The sequence below is a fragment of the Sminthopsis crassicaudata genome, chromosome 1 (assembly GCF_048593235.1).
Source record: "Sminthopsis crassicaudata isolate SCR6 chromosome 1, ASM4859323v1, whole genome shotgun sequence".
Lineage (NCBI taxonomy): Eukaryota > Metazoa > Chordata > Mammalia > Dasyuromorphia > Dasyuridae > Sminthopsis > Sminthopsis crassicaudata.
The window spans coordinates 363,802,452-363,826,284 of NC_133617.1; positions in this window are offsets into that span (position 1 = coordinate 363,802,452).

Here is a 23,833-nt window from a genome sequence, read left to right on the forward strand (position 1 = left end):
ATAGAATGGTAGATTAGTGGAATAGACTAGATACATGTGACACAATAATCAAGGCCAATAGCAATCTAGTATTTGATTAACCCCCAAAGTTCAGCTTCTGGAATAACAACTCAATATTTAACAAATACTTCTGGTAAAACTGGAAAGTAATATGTCAAAAACTTGGCACATCTCATGCTGCATACCAAAATAAGGTCAAAATCGATACATAATTTGGACATAAAGGATGATATTCTAAAAAATTAGGAGAACAAGGAATAATTTATTTCTCAGATCTTTGGAGAAGGGAAAAAGTTATGACCAAAGAAGAATTAAAGAACAGTATAATTTGATTACATAAAACTAAAAAGGTTTTGTACAAACAAAACCAACATTAAACAAGATTAAGAGGGAACTACAAAGTTGGGGAAAAAACATCTATACAGCCATTATTTCTGATAAATGTCTCATTTCTAATATATATAAAGAAGTGTGTCAAATTTATAAAGATACAAATCATTGCTCAATTGATAAATGGATATGATGAAAGGATATGATAAAATTAAAGCCATCTATAATCATGTGAGAAAATGATTTAAATCACCTTTGATTAAAGAAATGCAAATTAAAACAACTCTGAGATACCACTTCACATCACTCAGATTAGCCAAAATGACAGGAAAAGATAATGATAAATGTTGGAGAAGATGCTGGAAAACAGGGATATTCATGCATTGTTGATAGAATTGTGAAATGATTCAACAATTCTGGAGAGAAATCTGAAAACATGCCCACAGTGCTATAAAATTGTGTATACCCTTTGATCCAGCATTGCTATTACTGGGTCTGTATCCTGAGCAATAATAAAAGAGGGAAAATGTTTTTAGCAGCTCTTTTTGTGGTAGCAAAGAATTGGAAAATGAGCTCATACCAATCATTTGAGGAATAGCTGAATAAGTTGTGGTATATGAAGTGAATGGAATATTATTGTTCTGTAAAAATGATAAATAAGCTGATTTTCAAAAGGTCTGAAAAGATTTAGTTCAACTGATGCTAAGCAAAATGAAGAGAACCAGAAATACATTGTACACAATAACAGCAAGAATGAGCGATGATCAACAATGAAAGACTTGCTTCTTCTCTGTAGTTCATTGAATGAAAGCAACCCCAATAGATTTTGGACAGAAAATGCCTTCTGATTAAGAAAAAGAACTAAGGAGACTGAATATAAATCATTTTTCTATTTAAAAAAATATCTCCTATAGTTTTTTTTTCCTTTTGCTCTGATTTTTCTCTCCCAACATGATTCATAAAGCAATGTATGTTAAAATAAATCGATAAATATTTTTAAAATGAAATGAGTCTTAAAATTTAGCACTGCATAAATAGAAATTAATGAGGGAATAATATATATATATGTGTGTATATATACATATATATATATGTATACACACACACAAACACACACACACACACACACACACACACACACACACACACACACACACACACACACATATATATATATATACACTGGATTTAGATATTTATCTTAACCTATGGGGAAGTAAAAGAGGAAATGTTAAAGTAAAAGGAATAGAGAAGGCTGAAAAAAGGGTGAGAAAAGGGACAAGGGAAAATCAAAGTGAGGACATACAGAGAGAGGTTTTGTTCAAAACAACAGTGATAAAGAGGCATGTGTGAAAACAAAGAAAAAAAAATACAAACAAGGGAGAAAATAGGATGGAGCAAAATAAACAGCTGGCAATGTGAATAGGATAAACTCTCCCATAGAGCATGAGTATATAGCAGACGTGATTAAAAACCAGAACCCTACAATATGCTATTTACAAGAAAGGGAAAAAAAAAAAAAAACATTTAAAGCAAGAAATATAGAGTAAAGGTAAAAGGATAAAGCAGAATATATTATGCTTCAGCTAATGTACAAAGAGCAGAGATTGCAATTCTGATCTCAGGCAAAGCAAAAGCAAAATAAGATCTAACTTAAAGTGATAAGGAATGAAACTATATCTTGTTAAAAGGAACCATAACAGTGAAATAATATCAATATTAAGTATATATGCACCAAGTAGTGTAGCATCCAAATTCTTAGAGAAATAATTCAAAATCTTAGTCTCTCTCTCTTAGCATTAGATAAATCCAACTACAAAATAAGCAAGAAAGAAATTAAGGAGTGAACCAAATGTTAGAAAATTTAGATTCAATATACTCCGAAACAAAATGAATGAGGATAGAAAAGCATACATCTTATGCTCAATTATATATGACACACAAAAACTGACCATGTAGAAAGGCATAAAAACATTACAATCAAATACAGAAAAGCTGAAATATTACTATAGCTTGTTCAGATCAAGATACAATTAAACTTATATGCAAAAAAGATCACAGAAAGATTGATTAAAAACTAATTAGATATTAAATGATGTATTGCTAGAGAATGAATGGATCAAAGAAAAAAGACAATAATTTAATCCAAGAGAATGACAATAATAAAATAACATACTAATCTATGAAATGCAGAAATGAACTCAGCAATTCTTAGGGAAAAATTCAAATTTATATTAGTTTACATGAATAAAATAGAAAAAGAAGAGATCAGTGAATTGGACAGGCAAATAAAAAAGCTAGCTAAATAAAAATTAACAACCATCAAAAAAAATTACCATATTAGAAATTCTGTAAATCAAATGAGAACTAATAATATGGTAAGTAAGAAAACTATTGAAGTAATAAATAAAACAAAAAGCTGTTTTTATGAAAAGAAATAAGATACACAAGTCAATGGTTAATTTTAAAAAAGAAGTAAAAAAAATTCCATAATAAAAATGACATGGGTGAATTTAGCTCCAACAAAAAAAGAAATAGAATCAATTACTAAGAGTGATTTTTCCCAACTGTATGCTAATATATTTGATAATCTAAGTAAAATGGATGCATATTTACAAAAATATATAAATTGCCCAGATAATCATAGGGGAAATGAAATATTCAACTACCTGCATTCTAGAAAAATAAATCAGGCCATTGAAGTACTTCCTAAGAAAATATCTCCAAAGCAAGATGGATTCACATGTGAATTCTACCAAACATTTAAAGAACAATTCATTCCAATATTACATAAATGAGTTGAGGAAAAATGTGAAAAAGAGTCCTATCAAATTATTTTTATTATACGGATATCTAGCTGATAATAGAGAAACAGAGAAAAAATTATAGACACATCTTTCTAATGAATATTGATGCTAAAAAATCTTAAATAAAAAAAGAGATTACAATAATTTATTACCAGGATAACACACTGTAACAAAAAGAATTTATACCTGGAATGTAGGTGTGCTTTAATATTAGAAAAACTCTCAGCATAATTCACCACATAAAAACAAAGCTAACAGAAATCATATGAGTATAGGTGCAGGAAAAAAATTTGACAAAACAACACCCATTCCTAATAAAAACACCCAAGAGCCTAGACATAGATTGTGTTTTCCTTAACATGATAAGTAGCATCTATCTAAAAAAATCAACAAGCATTATATGTAATGGGGATAAGCTAGTAGCATTCCAAATAAGATCAGGGCAGGGGCGGTAGATGGTACAAAGAGGAGAGTACTGATCCTGAAGTCAGGAGGACCTGAATTCAAATCAAGACTTAATACTTAGTATTTTTATGAACCTGACAAGTCATTTAACCCACTTATCTCTCAGAAAACAAAACAAACAAATAAATCAAATAATATCAGAGATGAAGTAAGAATGCCATTATCACCACTATTATTCACTTCAGTGCTTGAAATGATAGCTTCAGCAATGAGAAAGAAAACAAATCGAAGGAATTAGAATAGGCAATGAAGAAATAAAACTATCATCTAGAGATGGTACACAGAGAATTTCAAAGAATCAAGTAAAAATCTATTTGAAATAATAACACCTTTAAAAAAGTTAGAGAATATAAAATAAACCTACCTAAATCATTAGCATTTCTACATATTATCAACAAAACTAATGAAGAGATAAAAAAAGAAAATATAAAATATTTGGGATTCTACTTGCAATGATAAACCCACACCTAAAAATGAACACTTTTCACTAAAATAAAGTGAGATCTAAACAACTGGAAAACTATCAATTGCTCATAAGTGGGTTAAGTTTATATAATAAAAATGATATTTCTACCTAAATTAATTTTTTATTCAGTGCTATGCTTACCTAACTGCCAAAACATTTTCTCTAGATATTAATAATAGTAAATAGTTATAGTAAAATTCATCTGGAATTGATAAAGTCAAGAATATCAAGGGAAGTAATTTAAAAAGAAAGTTACAAAGGAAAAGGGCCTAGATGTAAAAATGTATTATGAAGCAGCAATTATCAAAATTAGTTATTATGGCTTAAGAAATCAAATGGTATATCAATGGAATTACTTAAGTACATAAAGTACAATAGTCAATGCCTTTAATGAGCTACCATTATCAAACACAAAAAACTCCAGTTTTTAGAATAAAAGTTCACTTTTAACAAAAATCATGGGAAAACTGAAAGTACTATGGCAGAAACTAGGCACTGCCAAACACCTCACAACATATTTCAAGATCAGGTCAAATTTTCTACATGATGTGGGAATAAAGAACAATACCTTTAGGATAAAAAGTAGAAAAGCTCCCACACTTACAAAAAGCTCTCTTTCTGGTAGCAAGAAATTAGAAACCAAAGGGGTATCAATTAATTAGGAAATGCTTGAACAAGTTGTGGTATACGATTTTAAAGGAATGGTATTGTTCTATAAGAAATGATAAGTAGTTTGAATTCAGAAAAACCTGAAGAGACCTACCTGAACTGATGCCGAGTGAAATTAACAGAACCACAAGAACATTGGAAACCATGACCACTACATCGTGTGGATGTTCAACAATAGTCTTTGCTCTTCTCAGCAATTTTATGATCTAAGACAATTCTAAAAAATTAATGGTAGAAAATACTATTTATATCCAGAAAAAGAACTATTGATTATGAATGCAGATTGAAACATACATTTTCTCTTTTATTATTTTTATTGTTTTCTTTCTGATGGTTTTCCCTTTTGTTCTGATTCTTCTTTTACAAGACGATTAATCTAGAAATATATTTACTATGATTGTATCTGTATCATGCTGGTTGTCATCTCAGGAAGTGGTGAGGGAAGGGAGGGAGAAATAAAAGGAATAATAAAAGAAATAAAAATATTATGAAAGTCAGTTTCAGAAGCTAAAACAAACAAACAAATAAAAGGAAATAACACTATCAAATGCAGGGATTTCAGATATTTCTTTTGTTGGCCTTTTATTAGAGCATGTCCAAGATAACTCAGCTGTATACATATGTTGCAACAATTCCTTTATTCTTCATGAAAACTCCCAAATTGGATTATACATTATCCAGGTTTAGATAATGACAAAGGTTTCAACAGTTCTAATAATGAAGAGGCAGCAATGGCAGTCATTTTGAGTCTATTGAAAGCAGATCATGTTGATCCTATTGATTTCCTTTTTTTTTTTTTTTTAATTAATTCTTTTTTTTTTTAATTCATTTTTCCAAATTATTCCCTCCCTCCCTCCACTCCCTCCCCCCCGATGGCAGGTAATCCCATACATTTTGCATGTGTTACAATATAACCTAGATACAATATGTGTGTGTGTAAATACCTTTTTCTTGTTGCACATTAATTATTAGCTTCCGAAGGTATAAGTAACCTGGGTAGATAGACAGTAGTGCTAACAATTTACATTCGCTTCCCAGTGTTCCTTCTCTGGGTATAGTTATTTCTGTCCATCATTGATCAACTGGAAGTGAGTTGGATCTTCTTTATGTTGAAGATTTCCACTTCCATCAGAATACATCGTCATACAGTATTGTTGTTGAAGTGTATAGTGATCTTCTGGTTCTGCTCATTTCACTCAGCAACAGTTGATTTAAGTCTCTCCAAGCCTCTCTGTATTCCTCCTGCTGGTCATTTCTTACAGAGCAATAATATTCCATAACCTTCATATACCACAATTTACCCAACCATTCTCCAACTGATGGACATCCATTCAACTTCCAGTTTCTAGCTACAACAAAAAGAGCTGCCACAAACATTTTGGCACATAGAGGTCCCTTTCCACTCTTTAGTATTTCTTTGGGATATAATCCCAATAACAGCAATGCTGGGTCAAAGGGTATGCACAGTTTGACAACTTTTTGGGTATAGTTCCAAATTGCTCTCCAGAATGGCTGGATTCTTTCACAACTCCACCAACAATGTATCAGTGTCCCAGTTTTCCCACATCCACTCCAACATTCATCATTATTTGTTCCTGTCATTTTAGCCAATCTGACAGGTGTATAGTGATATCTCAGAGTTGCCTTAATTTGCATTTCTCTGATCAGTAGTGATTTGGAACACTCTTTCATATGAGTGGAAATAGTTTCAATTTCATCATCTGAGAATTGTCTGTTCATATCCCTTGACCATTTATCAATTGGAGAATGGTTTGGTTTCCTATAAATCAGGGTCAGTTCTCTATATATTTTGGAAATGAGACCTTTGTAAGAACCTTTACTTTTAAAAATATTTTCCCAATTTGTTACTTCCCTTCTAATCTTGTTTGCATTAGTATTTATACAGAAACTTTTTAGTTTGATGTAATCAAAATCTTCTATTTTGTGATCAATAATGATCTCTAATTCTCCTCTGGTCATAAATTCCTTCCTCCTCCACAGGTCTGAGAGGTAGACTATTCTCTCTTCTTCTAATCTATTTATGATCTCATTCTTTATGGCTAAATCATGGACCCATTTTGATCTTATCTTGGTATATGGTGTTAAGTGTGGGTCCATATCTAATTTCTACCATACTAATTTCCAGTTTTCCCAACAGTTTCTTCCGAATAATGAATTTTTGTCCCTAATGTTGGTATCTTTGGGTTTGTCAAAGATTAGATTGCTATAGATGTACCCTTTTTTGTCCTTTGTATCTAATTTGTTCCACTTATCTACCGTTCTATTTCTTACCCAGTACCAAATGGTTTTGGTGACTGCTGCTATATAATATAGCTTTAGATCAGGTACACTTAGACCACCTTCCTCTGACTTTTTTTTTCATTAGTTCCCTTGCAATTCTCGACATTTTATTCTTCCATATGAATTTTGTTGTTATTTTTTCTAGGTCATTAAAATAGTTTCTTGGGAGTCTGATTGGTATAGCACTAAATAAATAGATTAGTTTGGGGAGTATTGTCATCTTTATTATATTCGCTCGGCCTATCCAAGAGCACTGAATGTCTTTCCAATTATTTAAATCTGACTTTATTTTTGTGGCAAGTGTTTTGTAATTTTTCTCATATAATTCCTGACTATTCTTTGGAAGATGGATTCCCAAATACTTTATACTCTCAACATTTGTTTGGAATGGAATTTCTCTTTGTATCTCTTGCTGTTGCATTTTGTTGGTGATATATAAGAATGCTGAGGATTTATGTGGATTTATTTTGTATCCTGCCACTTTTCTAAAATTCTGAATTATTTCTAATAGCTTTTTAGCAGAGTCTTTGGGGTTCTCTAAGTATACCATCATGTCATCTGCAAAGAGTGATAGTTTGATTTCCTCATTTCCTACTCTAATTCCTTGAATCTCTTTCTCAGCTCTTATTGCCGAGGCTAGCGTTTCTAGTACTATATTGAATAGTAATGGTGATAGTGGGCAACCTTATTTCACTCCTGATCTTACTGGGAAAGGTTGCAGTTTATTTCTATTGCATATTATGCTTACTGAAGGTCTTAAATATATGCTTCTGATTATTCTAAGGAATAATACATTTATTCCTATACTCTCAAGAGTTTAATAGGAATGGATGTTGGATTTTGTCAAATGCTTTTTCTGCACCTATTGAGATGATCATATGGTTTTTATTAATTTGATTATTAATATGGTCAATTATACTAATAGTTTTCCTAATATTAAACCAGGCCTGCATTCCTGGTATGAATCCTACTTGATCCTAGTGTATTATCCTGGGGATGATTTTCTGAAGTATTTTTGCTAATATCTTATTTAAGATTTTAGCATCAATATTCATTAAGGAGATTGGTCTATAATTTTCTTTCTCAGTTTTCGATCGACCTGCTTTAGGTATCAGTACCATGTCTGTGTCATAAAAGGAGTTTGGTAGGACTCCTTCATTCCCTATTTTTTCAAATAGTTTATATAGCATTGGGGCTAATTGTTCTTTAAATGTTTGGTAGAATTCACATGTAAATCCATCTGGTCCAGGGGATTTTTTCCTAGGGAGTTGATTAATAGCTTGTTCTATTTCTTTTTCTGAAATGGGACTATTTAAGCAATTTATTTCCTCCTCTGTTAATTTAGGAAGCCTATATTTTTGGAGGAAGTCATCCATTTCACTTAAGTTATCAAATTTATTGGCATAAAGTTGGGCAAAGTAACTCCTTATTATTTCTCTAATTTCCTCTTCATTGGTGGAAAGATCCCCCCTTTCATTTGTAAGACTAACAATTTGATTTTCCTCTTTCTTTTTTTCTGTTCAGATTTACCAAAGGTTTATGTATTTTATTGGCTTTTTCATAAAACCAACTCTTGGTTTTATTTATTAATTCAGTAGTTATTTTACTTTCAATATTATTGATTTCTCCTTTTAATTTTTGTATTTCAAGTTTAATATTTGGTTGGGGGTTTTTAATTTGGTCTTTTTCTAGCCTTTTAAGTTGCAAGCCCAATTCGTTAATCTTCTCTTTCTCTATTTTCCCCTTATTACTGCTTTAGCTGCATACCACAGATTTTGGTATGATGTCTCATCATTGTCATTATCTTGGATGAAATTATTAATCGTTTATATAATTTGCTGTTTCACCCAGTCATTTTTAAAATGAGATTGTTCATTTTCCAATTACTTGTTGGTCTATTTATCCCTAACTTTTTACTGAATGTAGCTTTTATTGCATTGTGGTCTGAGAAGAAGGCATTTATTATTTCTGCCTTCCTACATTTAATCTTGAGATCTTTATGTCCTAATATATGGTCAATTTCTGTATAGGATCCATGAACTGCTGAGAAGAAAGTATATTCCTTTCTATTGCCATTCAGTTTTCTTCAAAGGTCTATCATACCTAGTTTTTCTAATGTTCTATTTACTTTTTTAATTTCTTTCTTATTTGTTTTGTGGTTTGATTTGTCTAAATCTGAGAGTGCAAGGTTGAGATCTCCCACTATTATAGTTTTACCATCTATTTCTTCTTTCAACTCTCTTAACTTTTCCTTTAGAAAGTTATATGCTATACTACTTGGTGCATATATGTTTAGTATCGATGTGGCTTCATTATTTATGCTACCTTTTAGCAGGATATAGTTTCCTTCCTTATTTCTTTTAATTATATCAACTTCTGCTTTTGCTTGATCTGAGAAAAGGATAGCTACCCCTGCTATTTTGGCTTTACCTGAAGCATAATAGATTCTGCTCCAACCTTTTACCTTTACTCTATATGTATCTCCCTGCTTTAAGTGTGTTTCCTGTAAACAACATATTGTAGGGTTCTGATTTTTGATCCAGTCTGCTATCCATCTCCGTTTGATGGGAGCGTTCATCCCATTCACATTTACAGTTAAAATTACTAATTCTGTATTTCCTGCCATCATATTATCCCCAGATTATGCTTTTTCCCTTGACCCCCCTGAACCCCTTCCCCAATATTTAATTTATAGACCCCCCTTGTGACGCACAGCCCTCCCTTTTTTTTTTAGTATCCCTCCCCCCTCCCTCCACGTCCCTTCCCTTATTCTCCTTTTCCTTTTCCCTTTTCCTCTCCCCACTTTTAATGAGGTGAGAGAGAATTCTCTGAAAAACAAATATGACAATTATTTACTCTTTGAGCCTCTTCTGATGAGAGTAAGATTTACACAATGATTCTCCCCCTCTCTAAATTCCCTCAGATATGGTGTATTTTCTATGCCTCTTCCTGGGATGTAGTTTCCCTCTTTTTATCACACCCTCCCCTTTTTCTGATACTACCCCCTTCCCTTTACTACACCCCTTCCTTTTTTTTCTTTTATATCAGTAAAATCTAATTATCCATGTGTACTTTTTATATACCCACAACAGAGTTACAGTTCTCAAGGGTTCTGTGTACCTTTTTCTGTTTCTCTTCAGTCTTGTGGATGTAGATCAAATTTTTTGTTTAAGTCTTGTTTTTTTCTTATAAAAATATGGAATACCTCTATTTCATTGAATGACCATCTTCTTCCATGGAAAAAGATGCTAAACTTAGCTGGGTATTTTATTCTTGGTTGCAATCCTGGATCTTTTGCCTTTCGGAATATCAGGTTCCAGGCCCTTCCATCTTTTAATGTGGAGGCAGCCAGATCTTGTGTGACCCTTATTGTGGCACCTTGGTATTTAAATTGTTTTTTTCTAGCTCCTTGCAGGATTTTCTCCTTTGTGTGGAAATTCTGCAGCTTAGCCACAATATTCTGTGGTGTTCTTTTTTTAGCGTCTATTTCAGAAGGAGTTCGATAAATTCTTTCAACATCTACTTTCCCCTTTGTTTCTGTTATCTCTGGACAGTTCTCTTTGATAATTTCCTGTAAAATAGAATCTAGGCTCCTTTTTTGGTCATAGTTTTCTGGAAGTCCAATGATCCGCAGATTATCTCTCCTAGATCTATTTTCCAGATCTATAGATTTTCCCAGTAAGTATTTGACATTGTTCTCCAACTTCTCATTTTTTTTGTTTTGTTTGACTGATTCTTGGATTCTCTGTGAATCATTCATTTCTATTTGTTCCATCCTGATTTTTAAGGAGTTATTTTCTTCTTTCACAGTTTTTAGTTCTTTTTGTAAATGCCCAATTTCATTTTTAAATGAATTATTTTGCTCTATTGAATTTTTTTCCATTTCCCTAATTTTTTTTTTTTTGAGAATTATTTTGTTTTTCCAATTCAGAAATCTTATTTTCTTGGGACTTTTTTATCTTCTCCAATTCAGAAGTCCTATTTTCCGGTGATTTTTTTACCTTTTCTAATTCACTAATTTTGTTTCCCTGCATCTCCTGTGAATTCTTTATTTTTTCCAACTCCAATTTCAGGATGTTGTTATTCTCTATCATAGCTTCCCTTTCCTTTCCCCATTTTTCTTCAAACTCTCTTAACTTTTTAATAGTCTCTTCAAGGAGAGAGTTATGTGATGGGGGGCAGGAATCGTTCCCCTTTAGGTTGTTATCTGCTGACTCTCTGCTGTTAAGTTCCTCGGGGTTGGATACCCGCTCTTTCTCTGTGTAGAAGGAATCTATGGTTTTTTTGGGCTTCTTGCTCATACTTAAAAAATCTTTTGGGGTCTGTCCCTGGGGTAGGAAATTATTTATTTACTTCTTTACCAGCTTCCTCCCAGACCGGATGGATGTAGTGGCCCCCACACCTGAGCTAAGAGAGAGCTCTGGGAAAGAGTTCCCCACCCTCTCCCTGGAAATGCCTCAGAGGTGACCAGCACTGCTGTGCCCCGAGGGTGCTGTGTTTTAGCGGCTTCCCTGAGGTTGAGACTGAACAGCAAAGGTGACTCAAAGCCTAGCCTATGCGTCCCGGTGGGGCGTGGATGTCTGCAGCAGGTGAAGTGAAAAGCCCCTGCACTCAAACTGGAAGTGTCTGCCAGAAACTGTGGTCCCTAGTTCAAAGGTTCTGCTTCTCTGGGACTTCTGTTCCACAGCCTCCAGCCTAGCCAGGCACCAGAGTTACCCTCCCGCCCACTCTTCAATATCTTAACTACCCCGAGGCGAAAGCCTGGATTGTCTATGTCCTGGTGCCTAGATCTGCTGAATCACCCCTGGGATCCGGGAAGATCCAATCTAGTTTCAAATTTTAAAGTGGCTTATATTTCTCCTCTGATCTGCTATTTTATAAGCAGAGAAGAGCTAACAGCCTGTGCCAGATTCTTTTATGTCAGTGGCTTCTCTGATCCCAGAGCCCTCCCCAGCGCGACCGGCGCAGTGTGCCACTACCCCACCGTCTGTGCTGGCCTCTCTTCTTCCTCCCCTGGGAGCTGACCTTTCCTGCTGCAACTCCAGATTCTCTTCAGCTGGTAAGTCGTGCTTCCAGTCCTTGTGGATTCTATCAGTCCAACGCTATTTCTGAGGCTGATTAAATCTAGTTGGTTGTGAGGGAAGAAAGGAGCTTACACAGTGGCGTGTATCTTCTCTGCCATCTTGGCTCCGCCCCCTCAAAGATTTCGACCCTATTGATTTCAATTACTTATTTTGGCCATTTAAAACATCTTTATAGTATTCTTTTGCAATATCTGCTCTATAAATATATTAAAGATACTACTTTCTATATCCAAATTTCACAGAAGTCATCTCAAAGTCATGGATACTAGTTGTACTTTGTGTAACTTAATACAAGTGAAACTAAAACTGCCAGAATTATGCCTTATTGAATAATTGAGAATAATTTGCATTGATTGGATTTTTTTTTTAATTCAGTTTGTTTTGAACCTTTAAATCATTATGCATATAAGCATCATTGGTAACTTTTATAAGCAAAGTAATTTCAGTTGTACGGTGTTTTCAGACTACAAAGAATGCCCATATATGAACATTTATAATACTAATTCTATTATGGAACTATTTATTCTTTCTTATAAAAACATTTACTACAGATACGGATTAGAATACAAGATATTAAACATTAAAATATTTTAAATAAATGTTTGCCTTGTTCCATTAAAGAAAGAACATGATTATAAAACTTTTCTTTATAAATAAAGTTATATTTAAGCAATTGGAAAAATGGTAATTTTCATGAGTGGACCAAGCCAATATAATACAAATGTCAATTCTACCTAATCTAATTATTCAGTGTCATTCCAATTAAATCATCTCCCAAAATTATTGAATACAAAAAATAGCAAGTTAATTTGGAAGAATAAAAGCTCAAGGATATAAAATGAATCAATGGAAAAAGAAAATATGAAGGAAGGAGAACTAACAACATTATATTTTAAGTTGTATTATAAAATGCTAATGATCAAAACTTTCGTAATGGCTAAGGAATACAATAGTGGAATCAAATAAATATGTGATATGCGGCAGAAAATAATAGTAGCATTATGTTTGATAAATGTAAAAATTTATGTTTAAGGGATAAGAATTCACTTTGGTAAACAATCGTTGGGAAAGCTGTAAAACACTAAGGTAAAAATTAGTTGCAGACTAATACCTCACATTATTTACTAAGATAAGATCAACTTGAATACATGACCTAGACATAAAAGGAGACATTGTAAGTAAATTAGAACATGGAATGTATTTTATGTCAGTCTTACAGACTGGAGAATAATTTGTGAAAAAAGCAAGCGATACAGCATACAGAGATATAAAATAGGTAATTTAAATTACATTAAATTAAAAATTATAAATAAGTCCAATGGAGTTGAAATTAAAAGGAAATTAGAAAATGTTAAAAAAAAATTAGATATTTTCTTGGATAAAGATCTCATATGTCAAATATACAAAAACTCTCAAATTCATAAGAATATAAGCTATTCATCGATTGGTAAATAAATAAAAAATAAATAGGCAATTTTTGGAAGAAAAAAATCAAAAAGATATATACATACATATGAAAAAATGCATAAAATCAATATTGATTAGAAAAATACAAATTAAAAAACTTTGAGATACCATGTAACACCTATCAGATTGGCTAAAATTATAAATGGTGAAATGTCAAATGTTGGATGAGATATAGAAAAATAATGAAATTTATACACTGTTGGTGGAACTATAACTGATTCAACTATTTTATAGAACAAAATGTAATTATGTCAAACAGTTATAAAACTATGTACACCCTTTATTCCAGAAATATTGCTATTAAATCTGTTTCCCAAAGTGACTAGAGGAAAAGAAAATGAACTTATATGTTCTAAAATATTTATAGCAGCTCTCTGTGGTGGCAAAAAAAAAAAAAATTGAAGGTGTGATAGTCTGTTCAGAATGACTAAAAAAGTTAAGGCATATGGTTTTGATGGAATATTGCTGTGTTATAAGAAATAATAAGCAGGATGATTTTAGGGAGGAAAAAGGAAAGATTTGCATGAAATACTGAAGAATGAAATAAATAGAAGAAAACATATACAATATAGCATATACATAAAAATAATAGCAATATTTTTCAAAGAGTAATTTTGAATGGCTGTAATTTTGACTATTTAAGATATTAAATAGAAAACTTAAATGTCACATTTCCAGTTAAAGATAACGTGTAAAAAAAGAATCCTGAAAACAAAAGATGAACAGAATTTTGAGATTTCTTCAATTAGTAGTTAAAAGCAAAAATCAACCTGACATAGTGAAATTAATAAAAAACACAATTATACGCTAATTAATAATGTTTATACAGAGGCCATAGAAGCTCAGAAATTGTAAAGAAAAATGTAGTAGAATGCTTTGAGTCATCTTGATGATTATTAAAAGTCCAATAAAATGAAAAATTCAACTAGGAAAAATATCTTGAACACCATTAACTTAACGAATTTTCAAAGAGTTGTTTTAAAAGAAAGTAGTCAAATTCTAAGGTTCCCAGTATATAATATAGTTCACATTCTTTTGACTCAACACTTTACCATGGTTTATGAATTATTAGCAAATTAAAGTGAAATAAAATATTTTCTCAGGTTCTAAAATGGTCCCATTGCTCTTAACTGAAGACTACTACTAATATTATAATGACATATTAAATCTATATGAAATTATATAGAAATTTATAAACAAATACATACAAAAACAAGTATTTGTTGAGGAACAAAAATAGTGCGTCATTACAGTAAGTACTTCTAGAGGGTTGAAACTCTGAAAAGGTGTGCTTGAATCAGACAGCAGGAACATTTAAGGCTAATTATATTTTTGATGTGAGATAATGGTTCTATAAGCATAAACTTAGATGATATGGTAATGTGATGGCCCATGATTGGCACTTGCTGAGTGTGTGGTGGTGAGGTAATTGTAGGCAAAGATTGGAGGGCTGAGGGAGAGAGATTGGGATCACTTGGCTGCAGGATGAGGAGGAGAGAGGCTGCAGACACCCTACTCCAGAATCCAGGATATATCTTTGGCAAGCCATGGCAGCTTGCCTGCCTCCTTCACTTCTCCCCCTAAAGACCAAGGACTTTGATAGATCCTGACTCTGACTGATCCTGAGGCTTTCCAGGGAGCTAGTCTGGACATTATAAGTACTTGTAATTAAAGTTACCCATTACAAATTTGTAAATGTTTAAACAAACTTTCTGAAAGTCATCATTTTTATACTCTCTTGTTCAATCAGCAAAATGTTTTTGACATATCTGTATACTCATGCATTATTTATGTGCTGAGAATCTATAAAAGTATATTGAAAATGTTTAATGTTCACAAATAATAGTGTTATATTTTAATATATAGTCATACAATAATGTCAAAAGCAATTAGTATAAATTATGGTGACTTTAAGGCCCCCATTTATTAATCTATACTTAATTATTTTATCAATACTACTATGTAGAATTAAGAAGCTATTTCTAATTAAATTTGAAATTATAAGAAAATATTTTAGTAATCATTTGATATCATAGATCGAAACAATCAATAAGATTACACAGGAAAAACATTGTTCTTTTATTTCATATAGTCTCTAATTCTATTGAAGCATAATTTGAACAATATGCTTTAAGTTCTGATTACTGCATAAAGAAATATTGAGTCTAAAAGTGTTGAGTTCCTATCCAGAAATCATATTGGACTAATGAAGAATGGTGATATTTATAAACAAAATTTTCTCCTGCTCCAGAAATGACATGAAACATTAAGCGATCATAAAGAAGACTGCCTAAATACAAGTTTCCAAAATCATACCTAAATATGAAGAACATGTCTAAAGCAATGAACATATATATTATTATACATTTGAACTACAAAATAGATTATAACAATATTGGAAGGCATCCCTGAAAAAATCAGCAGAATATCAATGAAAAGGAAAATAAATCCAAGGCAGATACAAAAAAATTATTTCTATGCCTACAAAAAAAAAAAATGAAGTGGTATGAGGGAAAGAATAATTAGACAATTTCAGTACATGCTTTTGAAATAAATTTAAATCCTTTTATTGAGCAAAAGCAAAATCTTATAATAGCTGCAGATGATTAGATTTTCAGATGTAACTTTTTTTTTTTAATTCTGAATAATATCTATGAAATAGTTAAGCAAAAAGAATGGAATCCCAAGTCCTCCAAAGGAAATTTGGCATGAACTAAGCCAAACACATGAATAAATTGTTGTTAAAATATTTTAAACATAAGGATTTGTGGAAACGTAGAGTTTATGTTATCTATTAAGAAATATGCTATGGAAATTTCAAGAGGATTATCATTCAGAATCCTGCACTAAATGATCAATGACACATTTCAAAATACTGTAAAAAACTAGCATCTCATGAACATCTAGCTAGAACATCTAGCTAGAAATTTCCTGGCTGAGACAACAAATGGCACTATTGCATATATAGACAAATGAAAAGCTATATAAAATGAACCAATAAGGAAGGAATCAGGAAAACAAAAGCTATGAATAATTCATACTTCCTTTAATCAGCATTTGAAAGCAAAAATTAAAAGTTTAAGATGACACAAAGTGTGTCAGCAAAATGAACAATTTAACATTAATTGAAAGTTTACTACTGAAGCTTTCAAAGCAATTAAATTAAAGCAGAAAGATGTAGAAAAAGGAGGAAGCATTACATTTCTATTCATCTTTGGTTCATAAGAATTCCAGCAACTCATAAAAACACTAGATGAATCAAAAGGAAAACAAAACTTGCATCATATAATACAATGAAAGAATAATTATGTTAAAAGACATAACACACTAGTTTCTTTGCAAAAGTAGAAAATGAAAGAAATAGATAAAAGTCATAATTACTGGCTAAAACTTTCTTATGAATTATCAGTGAAATATTTTACCAGAATCTCTCCTTACCTACACACGATTCTACCTTTTTTTACCAGAAGACATCATATATATTCTACCAAAAGAAAATTACCAAGGGTTTACTTATCCAACTGTAAACAAACTATGATTATACTTTTTATACAAAATCTTCACAGTTTGTATACCTTAAAAATCACATTATTCTCTTCCCCTCCCCAATACAAAATAGTTTTTTATTTATTGAAGTAAAAAAAATTGTGTTATAGTATATACAAAAAAAAAAAAAAACCTCATTGGCAATATGGTCATCAACAAGTTATCTGACAATATCATAACAGTTGTGTTGCTTTTATTGATTATTACAAATATTTTACTCAGTTTCACATTTCTTGTTTTTTCAAATACCGAAAATTTGTAAAAAAAATTCAACCATCATATGTATAATAGAATATTGGATGTTCAAATGGGAAATGCCTCTATTTAACATACATCATCAAAATAATAACTTCAAAGACAAAAAACATAAATGCAGCATTTTATAGGAAGGCAATTTAAGCAACTTAAGGTTTAAAATCAATTGAAAAATAGAAAAAAATATGAAAGTGATTATGATGATTAAATGATGATGATGATGATGAAGATGATGATGATGATGATGATAGTGCTTATTATGAAATGAATAGTTATCAAATAAAGTTATTACAGGCTTACTAGCAAGATAATACAATTTGAACATAATCCAATTAACTTTACATTTTTTTTAATTTCCTGGAGAGGAAACACAGTATCATGTAGTATGCATTGATCTTAAACTTTCTTTTCATCCAGATAACAGGCTTTTAAAATAGCTGACTAGTTGTGTGAAAATTGGCTGTCCCTCTAAAACTTCTCATCTAAGTTTCTTTATCTGAAAAGTGATGGAAATCTTCATGAATTATGTCTGGAGTTACTTCTACTCTGGAATTCTAAGAATTCATATTAAAGTGTAAAATTAACATGATTTTGTATAATAAAATGCAAAAAATGAAATGAATTTCATGTAGACAGGGAAATTAATTGGCACATGCATAATGCTTTATGGCTAACAAAATGTTTCTCAGGTAAAGAAATTAATATAGATTATGTAGACAGAGAATGCTTCATAGAGGAGTTTGTACTTAATCTGGGTATTAGAGTATGAGAAGAAATTTAATAGAGAGGATGCTGGAAAGAATATTTCAGGTGGAATATTAAAAGAAAAATGTAATAATTAATGCTTCCAGAAATTACAAAGGTTCAACTTCATCTCTTCTTGCTTAATACTTCATTTTATAGGATTTCTATGAAAAAAATTATTCTGTAAACTTATGTCATGACACAAACAAATATTACCTCATACATATTGCAGTTATGGGTTCTTTTTGACTTTTTTTCACATTATGTACATTAATATAGCCAAATTAAATACTTGTTTCTTTTCTCTTCATGACCTTTCTCTCTTTCTTACATTATGCATTCGAACAAGTCTTGGGTTGGTTTTTAGGAAATCAGAGCTATGCAAAGTCATCAGCTTCACTTTTTCCTCCATAGTTATTGAAGGAAAGTAGCAAGACAAAGGTTAAGATTAGTAATGGCCCATAATGCAGTGGGTGACCTTGACTGTTCTAAACTAGATCTTTTCCAGGTCTATTTGTCTGAGGTAATATCCATACAATGACAATGACTCTGGGTTAGGTAAGATTTAAAATAAAACTTGAACCTACAATATGTAGGCTTGCCTGATTATACAATACTAAGGACTTTTTACTTTATTTTGGAGGCAATAAGAATCAGTGAAAGTTTTAAAGGAGGGGTTTTGATTATCTATTGTATTCAATTAGTCAGATTGGTAAGGACCTGACCTAGCCTGGTTGCCATAGTAGTGTGGAGGGAAAAAAGACTAAGATAGACATTTTGCAAAAAGAAAAATGATGTGGTTATGGTGTAATGTCATTTCAATTCAGAGATCTGTGTCTGAACTTCTACTACGCTATTTATTACCTGATTGGTTGTTTATGCCACTTCTTTTTATGATTCTTGTTTTCTTCACATATGTAAAGAGTGGGTCAAATTTATTGATTGTTAGAGTTCTCTTCTAAATTGTAAGGTCTCATGAAGTAGCAATGCAAGATTACTTAATTGAACGTGGAATATAATAATAAGGAAAAGTCAAGGATGGCTTCAAATCTGGTTTTAAATTAGGACATCTAGAATAATGCTAACACCATTAAAAATAGAGAAAGTGGTACAAAGAGATAATTTTGAAGGAGGATGATTCTTTAACACAGCATAATGCTTTCTGATTTCACAACTGCATTCAAATAAGTTATCCAATTTAAGCCTCATATTTAAAAACTATGTCATAAAAGAGAAGCAGATCAAAAAGGAGAAGGGAGTAAACATGAGCACAGGTCCATTATCTTTATTTTTTTTTCCAACTGTAGTATTACTTAATTCTTTTCAACTACAAAAATATGTTTGAAGTTTGAGGAAGAAATATTTGCTTTTTTAATGTTAAAATATTTGGAGGAAGTAAGAAAAATTTATTAGAATTTCTTTATCAGTCAGTGGGGAAGGTCAAGCTGTTATACATGGAGTCCTTTTCTATAATTTTGAAATCATAACATAGAAAACTATTATCAACTCCACCTCCATCTCAGGATAATTTGAATAAAAATACTCATTTGGTTGCTATTAATCCTTTATATTTTATTTGGTGCTTCCTTTAAAAAATCCTTTTAACTTGTCTCAACCTAAGATAACCCTATGTCTCAGAGAGTTTTCCTTGATTATATGAAGTCTCTCTTTTTCCCAAATCAAGTCCTTAGGATGTTGCTGCCACCTAGAGACATAGAGTATCAATAGTTCTACTCAGATCATACTGATGGGAAGAAGAAACAAAATCACAGCCCAGAATTGTTTGTTTTTAGTATTTGCTTTTTTATCTGAAATGAGTACAATGACTCCTTACTAGCACAAAACAGCCCCAGAAATAATCTAATGATTTCAAAATTATTTTATTATAATTTAAATATGGAACATGGAATTGTTGGTTTATTTTCTGTAGTCTTGAGAATTAAAAGCCTCTACTTATTGAGTTGATGCTGAGTATATATAAAATATATTAAATTGTATATACACATATATATATATATATAAAATATGTGCCCATAAATGTATATATGTATGGTTACATATATATGTAACTTACACATATATCTTTGTATGTATGTACATATATACAAACATATATTTATATCTATCCAACTATCTATGTATCTATCTATATGTCTATGAACATTCAGAATTTTGAGCTGAAAAAGATTTTAGAGATCACTGTGTCTAATCACTTCTTTTTAAAATTTATAATTTTGGCATACTTAAAAGAATTCTGGTTTTCTATGATGTAGTGAAAGTATACATTATTACCAATAAATATTAATAACATTTTAAGTTAAGATTACCATCAATCTGGAAATATTGTGCATTTATAATCATTAATATTGAATTTTTTTCCTAAATCACACCTTTGTATTAATATTGTTTAGAAGGAAAGATTTTCACAAGTTGAATAGGAATTAGGTTAGCTAAATATTATTTGAATTTGAATATTATCCTGAAAATGAATGGCCTGGTATTTACTTAAATTTCTTAGCCTGGAATTTATACTGGCTTGTCAGTGAAGTTGGATAAAAAGGCAAAAAGCAAAATACCATCCCAAATCTTTTTCTTTTAAGAAGGCACAGGGTGAAAGGAAAAGAGCATGATAGTAGTGGAGTATAATTTACTGATAAGAACTGTTATTTTTATTCCTATTATTTTAAAACCTAAGTTTACTTCATATATGGCCATAATAGTTATGAAAACCCCCAGGAGTTCTTAGTATTCTAAAAGAGTTAATAAACAGTTTAAACGATTAAGCACATTAAAAAAAAATAATAAACATTATATATAAAATCTAAATGGCAGGATTCAAAATGTGTTTTTGTAATGTAAAATCTCTGAAGTCTTTCTTACAACTGTTCCAAAGTTGTATATGAGAATAATGGAATAAGACTGTTCTATAAAAAATGTTGAATAAGCTGATTTTAGAAAGGCCTGAATAGATTTATGTGAACTAGTGCTGAGTGAAATAAGCAGAATCTGGAATAAATTATATACAAAACAGCAAAAATGTACAATGATCATCTATAAAAGATTTTTGTCTTTTCAGGGGTCCTGTGATGCAAGGCAAACCCAATAATCTTTGGATAAAAAATTCCAATTACATCTAGAAAAAGAACCATGGAGATTGAATGTAAATCAACACAGACAATGTTCACTTCTTTTTTTTTTTTCTGGTTTTTTCCTCTCTCTTGGTTTTTCCCTTTTGTTCTGATTTTTCTTTCCCAACATGATTTATAAAGGAATGTGTATTTTAAAAATAAATTTAAAAAAAAACAAGAAATCAGAAATACAAAAGTTGGAATTAAAGAAAACCCCCCAGCAAAATAAAAGATTCATTCATTCATTTGGTGTGAGTTATTATCATCAATAATATGCAAATTCTCCAGATGTAACATTTGGAAATTTTTTCAGCTCAATGTAAACTAATCTATCAAATTATTTCCTAAACTTTAAAAATATGTTTTGTTTAAGTGAAGAGATAAAACATTATGGGAACAATAAGTGTTTAAAAGAATTGAAAGTAAGGTGAGATTGTAGGAAATAAACCAGTGCCTAACTTACTTCTCCTGCTTTTCAGCTTTTCTAAAGAGAGAACTTAGTGATTGACAACCAATCACACCATTGGTCTTCAAGGATTTTTAGCTAACCTTTTGATGTCCAGAATGGAAACTGGCAAAATTTGATTATTTTATTTTATATATATATATATATATATACATATATATATATATATATATATATATATGTATATATATATATATATATACATATATATATATATATATATATGTATATATATATATATATATGTATGTATATACTTAGATTTTAATTTAGCAACCAATAAGCATCTGTTAGGAATCTACATATCAGCTTCTGTGTTAGATGTAAGATATGCAAAGTAAAAGGGGAAAAAAAGAAAGAAGGGGAAAAGCTCCTCAAGGAACTTATTTTACTCCAATAATTTGACAATGAGGAACAGACACATCCAACTTAAAACCTCTCCCCACATTCACCCATAGACTCATGAGCATTAGAGATGCATCAGTTATTTTAGAATTCTTTCGATAGTAAAAAAAAAAAATAGAAATAGTTAGTGTTATTCAAGAAAGAAAAATAGTTATGAAATAGTGAGGACATGGATTTAAATTCCTTCTTGCTTTTTTTTTTTTTTTTTTTTTTTTTTTTTTTTTTTTTTTTTTTTTTTTTTTTTTTTTTTTGCTTGTTGGTTGTTCTTGTTTTTGAAGAAAACCAAAATTATATAATAATGTTAGAGGCAGGATATAGTATCTGATTCTGCATGATCAAATCAATAAGCATTTAGAATATTCTACTGCACCCTAAGCACAAAACCATGTTGTAATAAGTTAGTTAGCCTTTCAGATATCAGTTTCACCATTTCTGTGGTGAAAGGTTTGGACTAGATGGATTCTGAGATGCCATCCAGATTTTGAACTATGATCCTATTAAAGATGCTATTCCAGAAAGCAAGAAGAAAATTAATTGGTTCAGCAGGGCATGAAAAGCTGAGTCAATAAAACATGTTGATGTCATATGTGTTCTTATTTAATAGACAATTATTGAAACAATAATGCTTATGCATATTGGAAGCAATTATGTTAACACCAAAGTGCCAAATTAGTAAATGGAAAAGAATATTTTGCATGATTTTATTTTTCATATTTCTGAAAAGGCAGTAGAACGTAAATAAATTTCATAATTCTTGTAATTTTAAATCTAGAAATGAATTCAGGTAATATAATCCAAATTCGCCATCTGAAAGTAAAGAATGGGGATGGAAATCCATAGATAGGAAGGAACTTTTAAAAAGTCACTCCAAAAATGAATTATCCTTAGTCCTACCTCTGGAGCTTTATCACTTCAAAACTCTTGCTGCTGAGTATGACTGACAAAATGGTGCAGAGTGCTGGACTGATCTTAGACTTATTCTCTTCAAATTAAGTATTCACATTCCATTAAAGTGATGATCCCCAAGGCAAGGCAATTAGCAGAAGACTTACTGTGAAAAGATTAAAGCAGGAAAAGTTAGTTGCTAATTTAGAGGGAAAACTGATTCAACACATGGATGACAGTACTGAAGCAGAAAAGGAATGGAGCTTTTAGAAATTTTTTAGAGATTTGGTGTACAACATTGCATTTACTCATATGGACAATAATATTTGCAACCATCAAGAATGGTTGGATGACAAAGATAGGGAAATTCAGAAGCTACCAAACAAAAATACTAGAATTGCACAAGATTTACCAGTAGAATAATTAATCTGTTTCTAAGAAGATAGCATTTAACTTCATCAAAAATAAAATGCAAACAATTTAGAAAGATGCAAGATGATTGACTCAATAAGAAGGCAGATGAAATTCAGTTTTACATTCAGTAACAATCCAAGGAATTTTTATGATGCCCCAAAGCTTAATTATGAATCAATAACTTATGCTGAATCTCAGATATTTAGTTTTCTTGGTGCCATATTTATTAACAAAAAAGATATGATACTGGCGACATGGTATGAACACTTACAAAGTGTTCTCAACCAGACTTTATCGATCAATATTGAAGACATTAACCATATCTCTTATCTTGAAGTAAGCTTCTTCTAGCCAAATTTACAACTGAATAAGAAGTTCCATATACTATTAACACCAGATAC